This window comes from Quercus robur, chromosome 5 (genome assembly GCF_932294415.1).
Source record: "Quercus robur chromosome 5, dhQueRobu3.1, whole genome shotgun sequence".
Lineage (NCBI taxonomy): Eukaryota > Viridiplantae > Streptophyta > Magnoliopsida > Fagales > Fagaceae > Quercus > Quercus robur.
Genome location: NC_065538.1, coordinates 88,957,286 through 88,971,559, shown reverse-complemented (window position 1 = coordinate 88,971,559; position 14,274 = coordinate 88,957,286).

Genomic DNA, 14,274 nt, shown 5'->3' with positions numbered 1-14,274 from the left:
ATATATACTGGTAAAAAGGAAAATGCATTCAAACTAGAAATTTACAATAGTTTGCCTGTTTCAGTCAAAATCTAAACAAGAGATTTGGACGTCCCTCATGCTGCTTTTAGTTTATAAGGTTATACAGCCAAACAAGTAGCTAGTGCAACAAAATTAAAAAAATGGTGCAGACGAAACTGACAAATGCAATAAAGCATGTTCGTTTCTTCTTGGCATTTTACATATATAAAGGAAAGAAATAAACATGAACAATCTAACAGCACCACATATATATATATGAGTTGGTCAAATTAGGACAGCGCTTCCTTGCCTGCACCACTTTTTGTGTTTGACCCCTTTTTTTTTTTTAATGTAAAACTGACTCTATAAGTTTCTTGAGATTTTACTTCAATCTTCTAACTTTACTTTTGTTCATTTTAATCCTTTAACTTTCAAATTTATTCAATTAAGGTTTTTTCATTAACTTTTGTTATATGTTGTGGTCAATTTTTCAATTTTATAAATTTTTCTTCAAATTTTTTAAATTAAAAAAAATTCAATTAATGATTGAAAAATATTTTCTAGATTTTTTTTTTCAAAAAATTTTAACAAAAGTTAACGAAAATGACTTAATTGAATAAATATGAAATTTAGAAGATTGAAATGAACGAAAACAAAATTAGAGGACTGAAATGAAATCTAAAAAAGTTAAACGGTCAGTTTTGCATTTTAACTTTCTTTCTTTTTATCCACTCTTGAATCTTTAGTTCATGACTCGATCATTAAAAATATACTCCCTCTGTCTCACTTTTTTTGTCCTGTTTGAAAAGTCAAATTTTTTAAGAGAATATCATTTATTGTCTTGTCTATCTTTTAAAAATGTATAAGTTTCCAAAACTACCCTTAAAAAAAATTATCAAAAAATTGAATTAGTAAATTAATAGGGGTATAATATGAACATTAGTAAATTAATGATTTTTATTTTTAGAAACAGTACAATATTTTGAGACATTTTAAAATAAAATAGAGAATAAAAAAAATGAGTCGTAGGGAGTAATATTTTACTATTCATTAATGTATATATTGCAGCTATATAGCATTAAGTAACAGCAACCAACTCGCCCCTCAAAAAAAAAAGTAACAAGCAACTTCTGTTTTGTATATGTATGTCTCGACAAACGTACACTTCTTCTTTATCTTTATTAAATATTTGCATTTTTCTTTTTTCTTTTTTTGAGAAGAAAATATTTGCGTAATTGGTTTGACTATTTTTTTTTTAAAGAAATATTTGGTATGACCGTACGTAGCAGTTATTATTATAATATAAGCTTATCCTAATCTATAAAACTAGCTAGTGGGGGAATCTAAGTGGTTATGTTTATATATTACGAGAGGTTCACATTCTTTAGATTTTTTAAAAAACTCTATCAAATAGTTTTCCTTACGAGAGATTCACATTTTTTAGATTTTTTAAGGAACTTTATGAAATAGATTTCCTTAAATCGTAACTATTCTTTAATAATTTAATGGTCTGAATTATGTCATGTTAGCATTCTACTAATGATAATTTTAATTATTTTGTTTGCAATATTATTTTATTATTTTAAGAGTATTGCTAGTAGAATGCTGAATAGTAAAATTTAAACTCTTAAATTATAAAATAGTGATTAAGATTTAAGAAAATCTATTAGTAAAGTACTCTAAGAAATCTAAATAATCAGAATCCATTACGGACCGTAGTTAGTGCAAGTGTTGTGCATGTATCAGCCGGTACATGACTTATTATAAGTTCTAACTCCTCATTCATAAATTAATTAACAACAATAAAATTAAATTAAGTACTATTCACCTAACAATCGAATAATAGACTCCCAAGTCCCAACTAGTACTGAAATACAAAAGCCAATATGATTTTTAAAAAAATGGCCTAGCTATTTTCTACCAAATCTAGCTATCTGCCGCCCCCAAAAGAAGATTATATTGCGTCTAACCGATTACAAATTTTATATATAGCAATTTTTTTTATTTTAATAATTGCTATATTCTTCTTCTTTTTAATTTATTGATAACATTAACTTTCAAATCATGACAGCTTCCAGCATCACCTTACCCTTCTAAAGGAGAGAATACAACATGCATTAGATGCATATTTCCTCCCTCTCACATGGAGATGGAGGAAGGAAACATACATCTAATGCATGGTATACCACCTCCTTCTAAAGAAAAGTTTTATTTGAGCTATAAATATTCCACATCAATATTTTATAGGGGAAAAAAACTATTTGCTTTTTAACAAATTTTTATATTTTCCATAAAAATTGTATCAAATAATTTATTAATAATTATTCTAAAAGCACCCATTAACAGGACTCATGTTTTATTCAAAGGTATATGAGAAAAACCTTCAATCATTAATTAGAAAAGAATTGTGGAACAATAAACAATTTGGGAGAAGGCATTCAACAATAAATAAATACTCTGAAAAAAAAAAAAAAAGATGAATAAATTATTAAAGAAAAAAACAGGAATAGAGTCCAATGTGAAATGCAGTACTACAGCAGGAGTGCCCCTTATTATAACATTTACATGATTCAAGGCCTAGATAAGGTTCAACCAAAAAACAGTAAATAAAACTGAAAACTTTGGTTTTGGTTCAAAAAATGTAATTCCAAACCGAACCAAAACCGACCAATATGTATTAAATATTATTATGCACAAAATATTTCAAGAACACTACCATTAGTTTAGTGGTAAGACACACATGTGACAACACTTGGTCCAAGTTCGAACCCTAATGATAACAAGATTTTAATTTTTTTTTTCTCCTTATCAAAACTACGCCGTTTTATACACTAACTTGAAACCAAAAAAAAAACCCTACTCTCTACACTTCTCACTTCAGCCACCTAATTTTTTTCCTTTCTTCTCTGATTTCCATGGCCATGCCTCTCTCAATCTCTCTTCTCTTTGACTGTGGAAGCTCTCACACACTGACCTCCATTGTCCCTCTCACACACCGGCCTCCACAATCACTCCAAATCTTCCTTCTGCCTCTAGCCTCCACATGTTGGCCTCCATGTGCTAGCCTCTCCACAACACGATCATTGTTTTTTTTTTTTTTTTTTTTTTTTTTTTTTTTTTTTTTTAATTTGATTTTGAATTGATAGATACTAAAAATTGTATAACACAATGTGATAAAATTTTAATTATTAATGATGAAGTGCAAATCGTCAGTCTTTGTAAGCTCGTTCAGATGGAGTTGGGTCCTCGTCAGTGTCTCTGCAAAAGTAAAATAATGGCTCCCTTGAGATGGTCACTGGTGTGGTACTCGCCACCCCGTCTTCGATGCCAAAGTCAGTATATGAAAGTCTTTTGAGAATAATAAGAGAATATGGGATGTCTGAGTATGTAGGAATACTTTTAGGTGAGTTTTTCTGTACCTAGTTTGTCTCTGATCGATGTGTATATATACAGTTTTGTGGTTTCTAGCCATTGGGGGCCTTAATTGTGGCTTTAGTGCCCTTTTTGTAACGCCTCAAGGCTCATGAATATGGGTTTTGATGAGGCTCCAACGGTCTGCCAACTATTTAGTAACTGCCCAAGGCATTGAATGTTCTTATTAATGGCTCTCCAGTATTCGTCCATGTCTCACCGAGGTGGACGAGTACGTTTGATGAGATCGTCCAAGGAAATTTTGTTCGTCAATCCCATCAATTAATTTGTGTTATAATAATAATAATAGAGTTTGGTTTAAGTTACACCTGATAGAACTTTAAATAAGGTTACATCACTCAATATTTAGCCAAAATAAATCAATTTTGAAATATTATGTTACAATAAGCAAATTGAAATGGCCACCAAAAAAAATTGATAATTTTTGTATACATATAAAAAAAAGAGGTTCGGCTTGTGTCCAGTGAAACTTTCACAGGACACGTTGGATTGTGGATACATGTTCAAGAGTTTCACTGGACACATTGGATTGCGGATACATATGTCCACTCTTGAACACATGTCCTAATCCTACTGTGTCTAGTAAAAATTTTCACTGAACACAAGCCTTTCCCAAAAAAAATATATATATATATATATATATATATAATTATACTTATATTTAACAGCTACACAAGCCTGCTGTATGCCCAAGATACATACAAACTTATTTGGTCCTTTGTGGCATTCGAGGGTGTCAGTGAAATGGGCTCATTATTATAATATAATTTTTTTTAATTTTGGACACGTTGAATTACGGATACATGTCCACTCTTGAACACATGTTCTAATCCTGCTGTGTCCAGTAAAAATTTTCACTGAACACAAGTCTTTCCAAAATATATATATATATATATATTTATATTTGTATATATATATATATATATAATTATATTTATATTTAACAGCTACACAAGCCTGCTGTATGCCCAAGATACATACAAACTTATTTGGTCCTTTGTGGCATTCGAGGGTGTCAGTGAAATGGGCTCATTATTATAATATAATTTTTTTTAATTTTGGGCACGTTGGATTGCGGATACATGTCCACTCTTGAACACATGTTCTAATCCTGCTGTGTCCAGTAAAAATTTTCACTGAACACAAGTCTTTCCAATATATATATATATATATATAATTATATTTATATTTAACAACTACACAAGCCTGCTGTATGCCCAAGATACATACAAACTTATTTGGTCCTTTGTGGCATTCGAGGGTGTCAGTGAAATGGGCTCATTATTATAATATAATTTTTTTAATTTTGGGCACGTTGGATTGCGGATACATGTCCACTCTTGAACACATGTTCTAATCCTGCTGTGTCCAGTAAAAATTTTCACTGAACACATGTCTTTCCAAAAAAAAAAAAAATATATATATATATATATAATTATATTTATATTTAACAGCTACACAAGCCTGCTGTATGCCCAAGATACATACAAACTTATTTGGTCCTTTGTGGCATTCGAGGGTGTCAGTGAAATGGGCTCATTATTATAATATAATTTTTAAATTTTTTTTTTTACTCAGAAATGGCTCATTCTTCTCACATCTTCAATTTGCACGGCAAACATCCTATGGTGTGTTTTTACTTAGAATTTTTTTTTTGAGAGAATTTTTTTTCCTTTTTTCGTGGAACACGCTGCCTGGACTTTTAGTGAGCGTTTGCTTTGGGCGTTTTGCTGCTGAAATGGGTTTGCGTTTTGGGCATGGGACCCATGCTACAATAAAGTGTCCCTTTTTTTTTTTGGTTTTCTCGCGTTTCAGGTGTAATCGGTACTGTTCAGCCACATAGGTTGACTATTCCACTGTGAACAGTGCATTTGTGCACTGTTCACGGACCCATAAATTCCACTTTTCACAATTTTTTTATTAAAAATGGGTCACATGGTACTAGTCACACATTTAAAAAATATTTCACTACAGTGTTTTCAGTTTCAGTTTTCAGTTTCAGCAAAAATAAGCTCAATCCAAACGGACCCTTAACAACATGCTTCCGACAAAAATGCAGAATTGATAAATAATACATTTCGAATATAGTGAAAGAGACATTTAAAATTGCAGTAAAAGATTTTTATTGGTTTTAAATTACTAAATTAGTAATTAGTTTTTGTTTAAAATTTTTTTCTAACTCAACCATTTTAATTCAGCAATTTTAAATATGTAGAAGTCTTTTAGCAAAATGGTAGATCACATTATTTGTCCACCATTCTACTAAAAGACTCCTACTTGTTTAATATTGCTTAGTCAATAATCAGTTTTTGTTTTAAAAAAATTCTAACTCAGTAATTTTAAATAAATAAATTTTTTTTAACAAAATAGTGAACCATTTAGCCTAAAGAACTTATAATTTCTCCTGTGCCTGCCCGTGACTTCCAGTTCAACACTATATAATTTGTCTTATTACTATTCGGATGTATATCTGGAGCTTTACTCCTCACACCACTCTCACTGGAGTTCGTTTATTGCGCAATAATTCATTATAAACTTTTTTACTTCACAACATTTTTTCAATATTCTTATTTTGAGTGATGTTGAACTTAGGTATATAAATTTTATTTTATTCTTGTTAGTGTATAGCTTAGACTAGTTTAACCCATTGAGCTTAGCCCAGTATACTGTACTTTTAGTTTTCTCCTATAACTTGTACTGCACACATACCTAGCCTATATAAGGCTCTCTATTGTACATTATTATATACACATCAAATACAGACTATTCAGTCCTTCTCTCTCACTTTATATTGTTAACATGATATCAGAGCCATTCCTCTGACTTCCTGGTTCTTGTGGACATCTCTGGCATTCTTCCACTGCCCTCGTCTTCATCCAATAGTCACTGTCGTCACGCCCATAGCCCCTAAAACACTTGGATTTCATCAGTTTTGTTGATCAAACTGTAAAAGTCAAGGCACAGATTGACAAATCTTCCAATCCCGAGCAAAACCCAACAAAGAGCTGCCAGAAACCACCTCACACGCGCCTCCATGCGTTAGCTGAAGTTTCTACCTCACAAGCACGCACTGCCACGCGTGGACATGCGTCAAGAACAATGACTTCACGCACTTTCCACGCGCCTACTTCGTTTCACTTACTGACATGTCAGCCTTAGGGTGATATCACACTGCCACGTCAGCACACGTCAGCATCCTGAGCCGTTAACCTAGCCATTGACATTGACCAGATCATTGACCGTTGACTTTAACCAAAGTCAAAATTTTTCAACGAGACTTGTCTTACTCAGTTTTTCGCGTAGATTCCGATTTTGGGCTCTGCTTCTGCATTTGAGGTCTCTAAATCTCATTTTTTGGTCATTTTCTTCATTATGGCTCAACAAAATGAATAAGATATCATACATCCTATCACCATTATGTTAGATGGTCCTACTAGCTATCATGCATAGTCTCAGAATATGATTGTCTTTCTCAAGGGTCGTAAACTGTGGAGATATGTGATTGGTTCAATTTCTAAGCCAGTACCAAACCCTAAGTCCAAAGCCACAGCTGCTGAAGAGTCTTCTAAGACTGTTGTTACAACAGATGATTATGAAGGCCGCCTAGAGGAATGGGAGAGCATTCAGAGTAAGATCTTGTCTTGGTTTATCAATACCTCTATTCCCTCCATTCATAATCTTCTTCCTCGTCTTGAGATTGCTGAGGCTGCTTGGAAATTTTTGGCCGATCGCTATAATTGTACTAATGATTCAAGCTTGGAGTTCCACATTGAATCAAAACTTTATCAAATGTGCCAAAAGACAAGTTAGTCTATTTCTATTTTTTATTCTCAAACTTCTACTATGTGGGAACAACTATCTGCTACAAATCCTCCACTAGTGTGTTCTAAGGACATTGAGCTCTTTGTCAAATATCGGGATTGCCATAAATTTATGCACTTCATGATGGGTTTACATGGGGATTTTGAGCCTATTAGGGCTTCTCTGCTTAGCCAGTCTCCTACTCCTTCTCTTGATGCTGCAATTAAGGAGCTCATTTCTGAGGAGAATCATCGGCCTACTTATCACATGTCATCATCTGATCATGTATTGACTACACCCTCTCCACAGCCTCCCATTGTTGCATTCATTGCTCCTCCATGAACAAACTCTGGGCATCCCACCTCTCAATCTTCCAAAGGTACTCGCTGCGAGTTTTGTCGTGCCAAAGGCCATGACATCTCTGTTTGTCGCAAACTGCAGAAATTTGTGCAAGAGCAGAATAAAGCTTCTCTTCCTCGGGCAGCTGCTGTATGTCCTTCAAATCCATCGGTTCCTACAGGTCTATCTTTGGCTTCCTCACTTACTACAACTGATATTGAGGTAGTTGTTCAACAGGTTTTATCCTGCACTTCCACTGCCCTTTCTGTCACCTCAGGTAAACAACCTTGGCTTTTTGATACTTCATGTTGTAACCATATGACTCCTAATGAATCCCAATTTTCTAATAAGGCACCTTTAGAACAGCCAATCACCATTTACACTGCTGATGGAACTCCTATGCCTGTTAGTCATAAAGGAACAATATTTTTTCCTTGTTTATCCCTTAGTGACACTTTTCATATTCCAAAGTTATCCCTCAATTTGATTTATGTTGGTCAACTTTGTGAATTAGGCGTAGATCTTCTATTTACTAATCATGGTGTGGATGTGCAGGATCCTCGGACAGGTAAGTGCTTGGGACAAGCTGTAAGGTTGGTCGCATGTTTGAGGTTCATGACTTGAAGATTCCTTCATAAGTTGTTTCTGCAGCTGCTACCACTGCCACCTCCTCACCTGATCTATGGCATGCTCATCTTGGTCATCTATCCTTATCTTGTCTTCAGTTGTTAGCTTTTCAAGGTCATTTAGATTCAGTTTAGTTTCAAAAATTTGATTGTACTTCCTATTATTTTGGCAAACAAAGAAAATTGCCCTTTAATAAAAGTGACTCATTTTCTTCTGCCCCTTTTGATCTTATACATTCTGATATTTGGGGTCCTGCACCTGTTCTTACTGAGGGGGGATCTAAATGTTTTGTCATATTTGTGGATGATTTTTTTTGATATACTTGGATTTATCTGCTTCACCATAGGTCTGAACTTATGTCTATTTAACAAACATTTCATAAAATGATTGAAACATAGTTCAATCGCACCGTCAAAGTCTTTCGATTAGACAATGCTCAAGAATATAACGATAAATCTTTCCTATCCTTTTTAGACAATCATAGTACCCTTCTTCAGAGGTCTTGTCCTTACACCTCTCAACAAAATGGTCGTGCAAAACGAAAACATCGTCACATTCTTGATATTGTCCACACCCTTCTCATTTCTGCCTCTCTTCCTAAGCGCTTTTGGGGTGAGGCCGCACTCATTGCTGTGTATACCATTAATCATATTCCTTCACCAACTACACACGACAAATCACCCTTTAAGCTTCTCTATGGTCAAACTCTTGACTACTCCTCTCTTCGGGTTTTTGGTTGTGCTTGCTTTGTCTCTCTTCCTCTTCATGAACGAACAAAGCTCCAGCCTTATACTCATCTCTTTTGTTTCCTTGGTTATGGTGTATCTCAAAAGGGGTTTCACTACTATGATCCCATTTCTCATCACCTTCGTGTCTCCCGTCATGTTGAGTTTTGGGAACATCGTCCTTTCACTAGTCTTCAGCAGTTTCCTGCGTCCTCTTCCTTAGAGTCTCCCATTTTCACTGATCTTTTCCTCCTTCTCTATCCTGAACTTGTGGAGGATTCTTCAACATCGGCTGCCTCTCCAGACGACTCATCTCCGGTTTTGTCCCCGACATATGACCCACCTGTCTTGGATCCTGTGGCACCACCCTCTCTTGAGTCTCCTGTTGGTCTTGAACTTCGTCGTTTCACTGGGGTAAACATTCCTCCCCCTTATCTCACTGATTATCACTACTCTTTTACTCTTGCCACCCTCTATGAACCTCACACCTATCGTGAGGCCCATACTAACCCTCTTTGGCAGTAAGCTAGATGCCCTTCATAAGAATCACATTTGGGATATGGTTGATCTGCCTCCTAGTTAGTCTGTAGTAGGTTGTAGGTGGGTTTACAAGATCAAGACCAAGGCTGATGGATCTATTGAACGATACAAGGCTCGCCTAGTTGCCAAGGGCTTTACTCAAGAGTATGGTATTGACTATGAGGAAACATTTACTCCTGTTGCTCGCCTTACATCTGTCAGATGTCTCATTACTGTGGCTTCTGTTCGTCGTTGGCCTCTTTATCAAATGGATGTGAAGAATGCTTTCCTCAATGGAGACTTCAACGAAGAAGTGTACATGCAACCACCCCCTGGCTATCCACACTTAGGCAGTCAAGTTTGCCGCCTTCGCCGTGCTCTTTATGGCCTCAAGCAGGCTCCTCGAACTTGGTTTGAAAAGTTTAGCTCAGTTGTTGCTCAACAGGGTTTCACTTCGAGTCCTCATGACACTGCTCTCTTTGTCCGAAGATCTGCTGTTGGTATTACTCTTATTCTTCTTTATGTTGATGATATGATTATTACTGGAGATGATTTTGCAGGTATTTGCTCTCTTTAGCACTTCCTTAATCAGCATTTTGAGATGAAATATCTGGGCACACTTAGCTATTTTCTTAGGCTTGAGGTTACCTCATCCTCTGATGGATACTATCTTTCCTAGGCTAAATATGCTTCTTATCTTCTCTCCGAAGTCGGTATCATTGACAACAAGACTGTTTCCACTCCCTTAGAATACAATGCAAAACTCACATCCTTGGATGGTGAACCTATATTCGAAGCTACTCGCTATCGTCTGTTGGTTGGTAGTCTGATCTATCTCACTGTTACTCGTCTGGATATTTCACATGCCGTGGGTATGGTTAGTAAGTTCATGGATGCCCCTAGTTCTGTCCACTATGCTACTGTTCTTCGGATTCTCCGATATGTCAAAGGAATACTTTATCATGGTCTCCATTACTCCTCTTAATCTTTTCTCAAGCTTCATGCTTATTCAGATGTGGACTAGGCAGGTGATCCGACTGATTGATGGTCTATCACAAGTTTTTGTTTCTTGTTAGGTACTTCTCTTGTCTCGTGGCGTAGCAAGAAGCAGGAGGTGGTTTCCCGTTCCAGTACTGAGGCTAAGTATCGTGCCCTCCCCGACATCGCTTGCGAGCTTGTCTGGCTTTGTTGGCTCTTGGCTGGCATGGATGCTCTACAGCCCACTGCCACTCCTCTTTATTGTGACAATCGTAGTGCTATCTACATTGCTCATAATGATGTCTTCCATGAACACACCAATCACATTAAGATCGACTACCACATCACTCACCAGCATCTCAAGAAAGGAAATCTCAAGTTGTTCTCCATCTCCTCTATTGACCAGCCTGCTAATATCTTCACCAAGACTCACTTGCCTGGTCGTCTTCGAGATCTTATATCCAAACTTCAATTGGCTTCCTCCTTGCCACCTCGAGTTTAAGGGGGGATGTTAGTGTATAGCTTAGACTAGTTTAGCCCATTGGGCTTAGCCCAGTATACTGTACTTGTAGTTTACTCCTATTACTTGTACTGCACACATACTTAGCCTATATAAGGCTCTCAATTGTACATTATTACATACATATCAAATACAAACAATTCAGTCTTTCTTTCTCACTTTATATTGTTAACAATTCTGACTTGTATGCCTTAACGATTCAACTTATAAAAATATTGAAAGGCTTTATTGTATATGTAGAAAAACTCTAATTCAAGACCAGTCAATCTAATAGCGTGTTTAGAAAAGTGAGAACTGAAAATGAGAGAAATAAAAGTGAGGAGAAATTAGGGAAGGACTTGTTGTATATGTAGAAAAACTCTAATTCAAGTCCAATAAGTCTAATAGCTAGTTTGGAAAAGTAGGAAATGAAAATGAGAGAAATAAAAGTGAGGATAAAATAGAGAAGGAGAGGGCCTTTGATGGTAAATTACCCATCTACTTCCCTCTTCCCTCCATACATATCTTGAAGTTTTTATTTATTTATTTATTTAATAGGGATATGGAAGTAAATTTATACAAATTACATTTTTCATATTCTCATTTTTCAACCATGAAAAAGAGAATTTTATCCCCCATTTTTTCAATCTCCCAACTAAATACATATGATAGAAAACTAGATTTTTTTTTCTACCATTACTTTTCTAATAATCAAAATAGCATAAAATTAAAAAAATATTTTACAATTATCTATGTGAAAAAAAATATTAATGGTGAATAATAAAGTGGTGTTAATAATTGACCTATATAAGAACCAACGATCAAATCAACAATTATGAAGTTTATTGAGACATAAATTAAATAGCGTTGAACTGGAAGTCACAGGCAGCCACAGGAGAAATTATATGGTCCTCATGGTAGACAAATGACGTGGTCCACCATTCTACTAAAAGACTCCCACATGTTTAAAATTGCTAAGTTAGAAATTTTTTTAAATAGAAATTGATTACTGACTCAGTAATTTTAAACAAGTGGGAATATTTTAGTGGAATGGTGGACAAGTGACGTGGTCCACTAGAGGAATGTATAATTTCCCCAGCCACAGGACTATTCAGCAAAAAAAAAAGGCATCCATAGGACTACTGTCATCTTGGAAGATTCGTTCCTTCATCCATATAAAATATATATATATATATATATATATATATATATATTGGGAAAACGGAAAATGCATTCACACTAGAAATTTACAATAGTTTTAGGGCAGTGCCTGTTTAGAAACAAACGAGAACAGTCAAAATCTAACAAAGATTTGGATGTCCCTCATACTACTTTTAGTTTATAAGGTTATACAGCCAAACAAGTAGCTAGTGCAATAAAATTACAAAAATGGTGCAGACGAAATTAACAAATGCAATAAAGCATGTTCGTTTCTTCTTCGCATTTTACATAAATAAAAGAAAGAAATAAACATGAACAATCTAACGGCACCATATCTGTGTTGGTCAAATTAGGACAGCGCTTCCTTTACTACAAAAAAATTGTCCTATTGCAGCTTTTTTTCTTGGCGCTTTTAAAAACCGTTGTAATAGAGGAGCCTGTAGCAGCGCTTTTTGAAACCGCTGGTATAGGAAATCCTATTACGGTAGCTCAATACCGGTGCTTTATTAATTGCTGCAATAGGAGGCCTATAGTGGCTGTTTCCAAAAACACTAGTATAGGAAGCCCTATTGCAGCATTTTATAACCGTCGCTATAGATTAGGTTTATTGTTCCTTTTTCTAATTACTTTAATTTTTGAAAGTATCCTATCTCGGTGCTTCAAAAGCACTGGAATATGGTTTTCCTATCCTAGTGCTCTAAAAGTGCTGGAATAGGGTTAATAATTTCCTTTATGTGATTTATCTATCCTTGTGCTTCTAAAAGCGCTGTAATAGTGTTTACTCCTTCCCTTATGTGATTGACCTATACCAGCGCTTTTAAAAGTGCTGGAATAGGGTTAACTCATCCCCTTATGTGATTTACCTATCCCAGCGCTTTTAAAAGCATTGTAATAGGGTTTACTCCTTCCTTTATGTGATTGACCTATCCCAACTCTTTTAAAAGTGCTGTAATAGGGTTTACTCCTTCCCTTATGTGATTTACCTATCCTAGCGCTTCTAAAAGCGCTATAATAGGGCTTACTCCTTCCCTTATGTGATTGACCTATACCAACGCTTTTAAAAGCACTAGAATAGGGTTTACTCATTCCCTTAAGTGATTGACCTATCCCAGCACTTTTAAAAGCGCTGTCATAGGGTTTACTCCTTCTCTTATGTGATTGACCACAATCCACGACAATAGGGGTCAAGGATCACACTTAGGAAATTAATCCAATCAGAGTGTACTCGCTCTGATACCACTTGTTGGGAAATTTAGACCCCGGTTGATAGAATTAACAAATTTTAAACCTAAGTTGTTAATTAGATTTATTATGAATAAAACTTGTTAAAACAAACAAATATCAATATCATGTCAAAATCATGTAGCAGAAAAATAAATAAGACAAGAATGATGACCTAAGAAAACCAATGAAACAAACTAGTTTCATAGTAAAAAACCTGGGGGGAAATCTTCCTGAAAGGCAATTCACTATAGTAAAGAGAAGTTTTAGATCTAGTACAAAACCTTTGTCCCTAAACTCTACAATCCCCGTAGATGAACTCACAGCAGAAACCTTCTACCACTTCAGAACCTCTAAACTCTTCAATATATGAATGCCACTCTTTTTGCATGGATTCCAGTATGTGACTAACCAATGATGCACGGCTCCCAGTACATGACTAACACACCAACTAGAAGAAGATATTGGCTGCAAAGTTCTTCACTTCATTAATGGTGAAGATCATGAAGCACTTGGTTACAAAACCCTAAGGCACAAAGACGCAGTAGCTTCTTTCAGAAAGAATAAGGCATCAGTCACCTTTTGCATATGTTCTCCTTATATTCTCTTATGTGACGACCTCTAAAATAAGCCTTATATATGTCTAGGATTGTGAGAAAAGGAACCCTACACATACATGTTAGCATGGGCCGAAAATCAGATCTGGAAATCTGAATTTCGTAAATCTCGATAGATACCTCAATAGATAGCTATCTGTCAAGCTAATGCTTGATCAATCGAGAGGTGTCGAGGAGGTGTCAAGCCTATCTGTTGCGAGCTATCGAGAGGTATCGAGAAGCTATTATGGGGACAGAAAGTTTCTCAATGATCGACCTACCTATCGAGAGGTGTTAAGATTGCAATAAGAAAAAGCTAAGGAGCTCGACAGATAGCTAGGTGTTGAGAGGTGTCAAGCAACTATCAAGCTTTAAA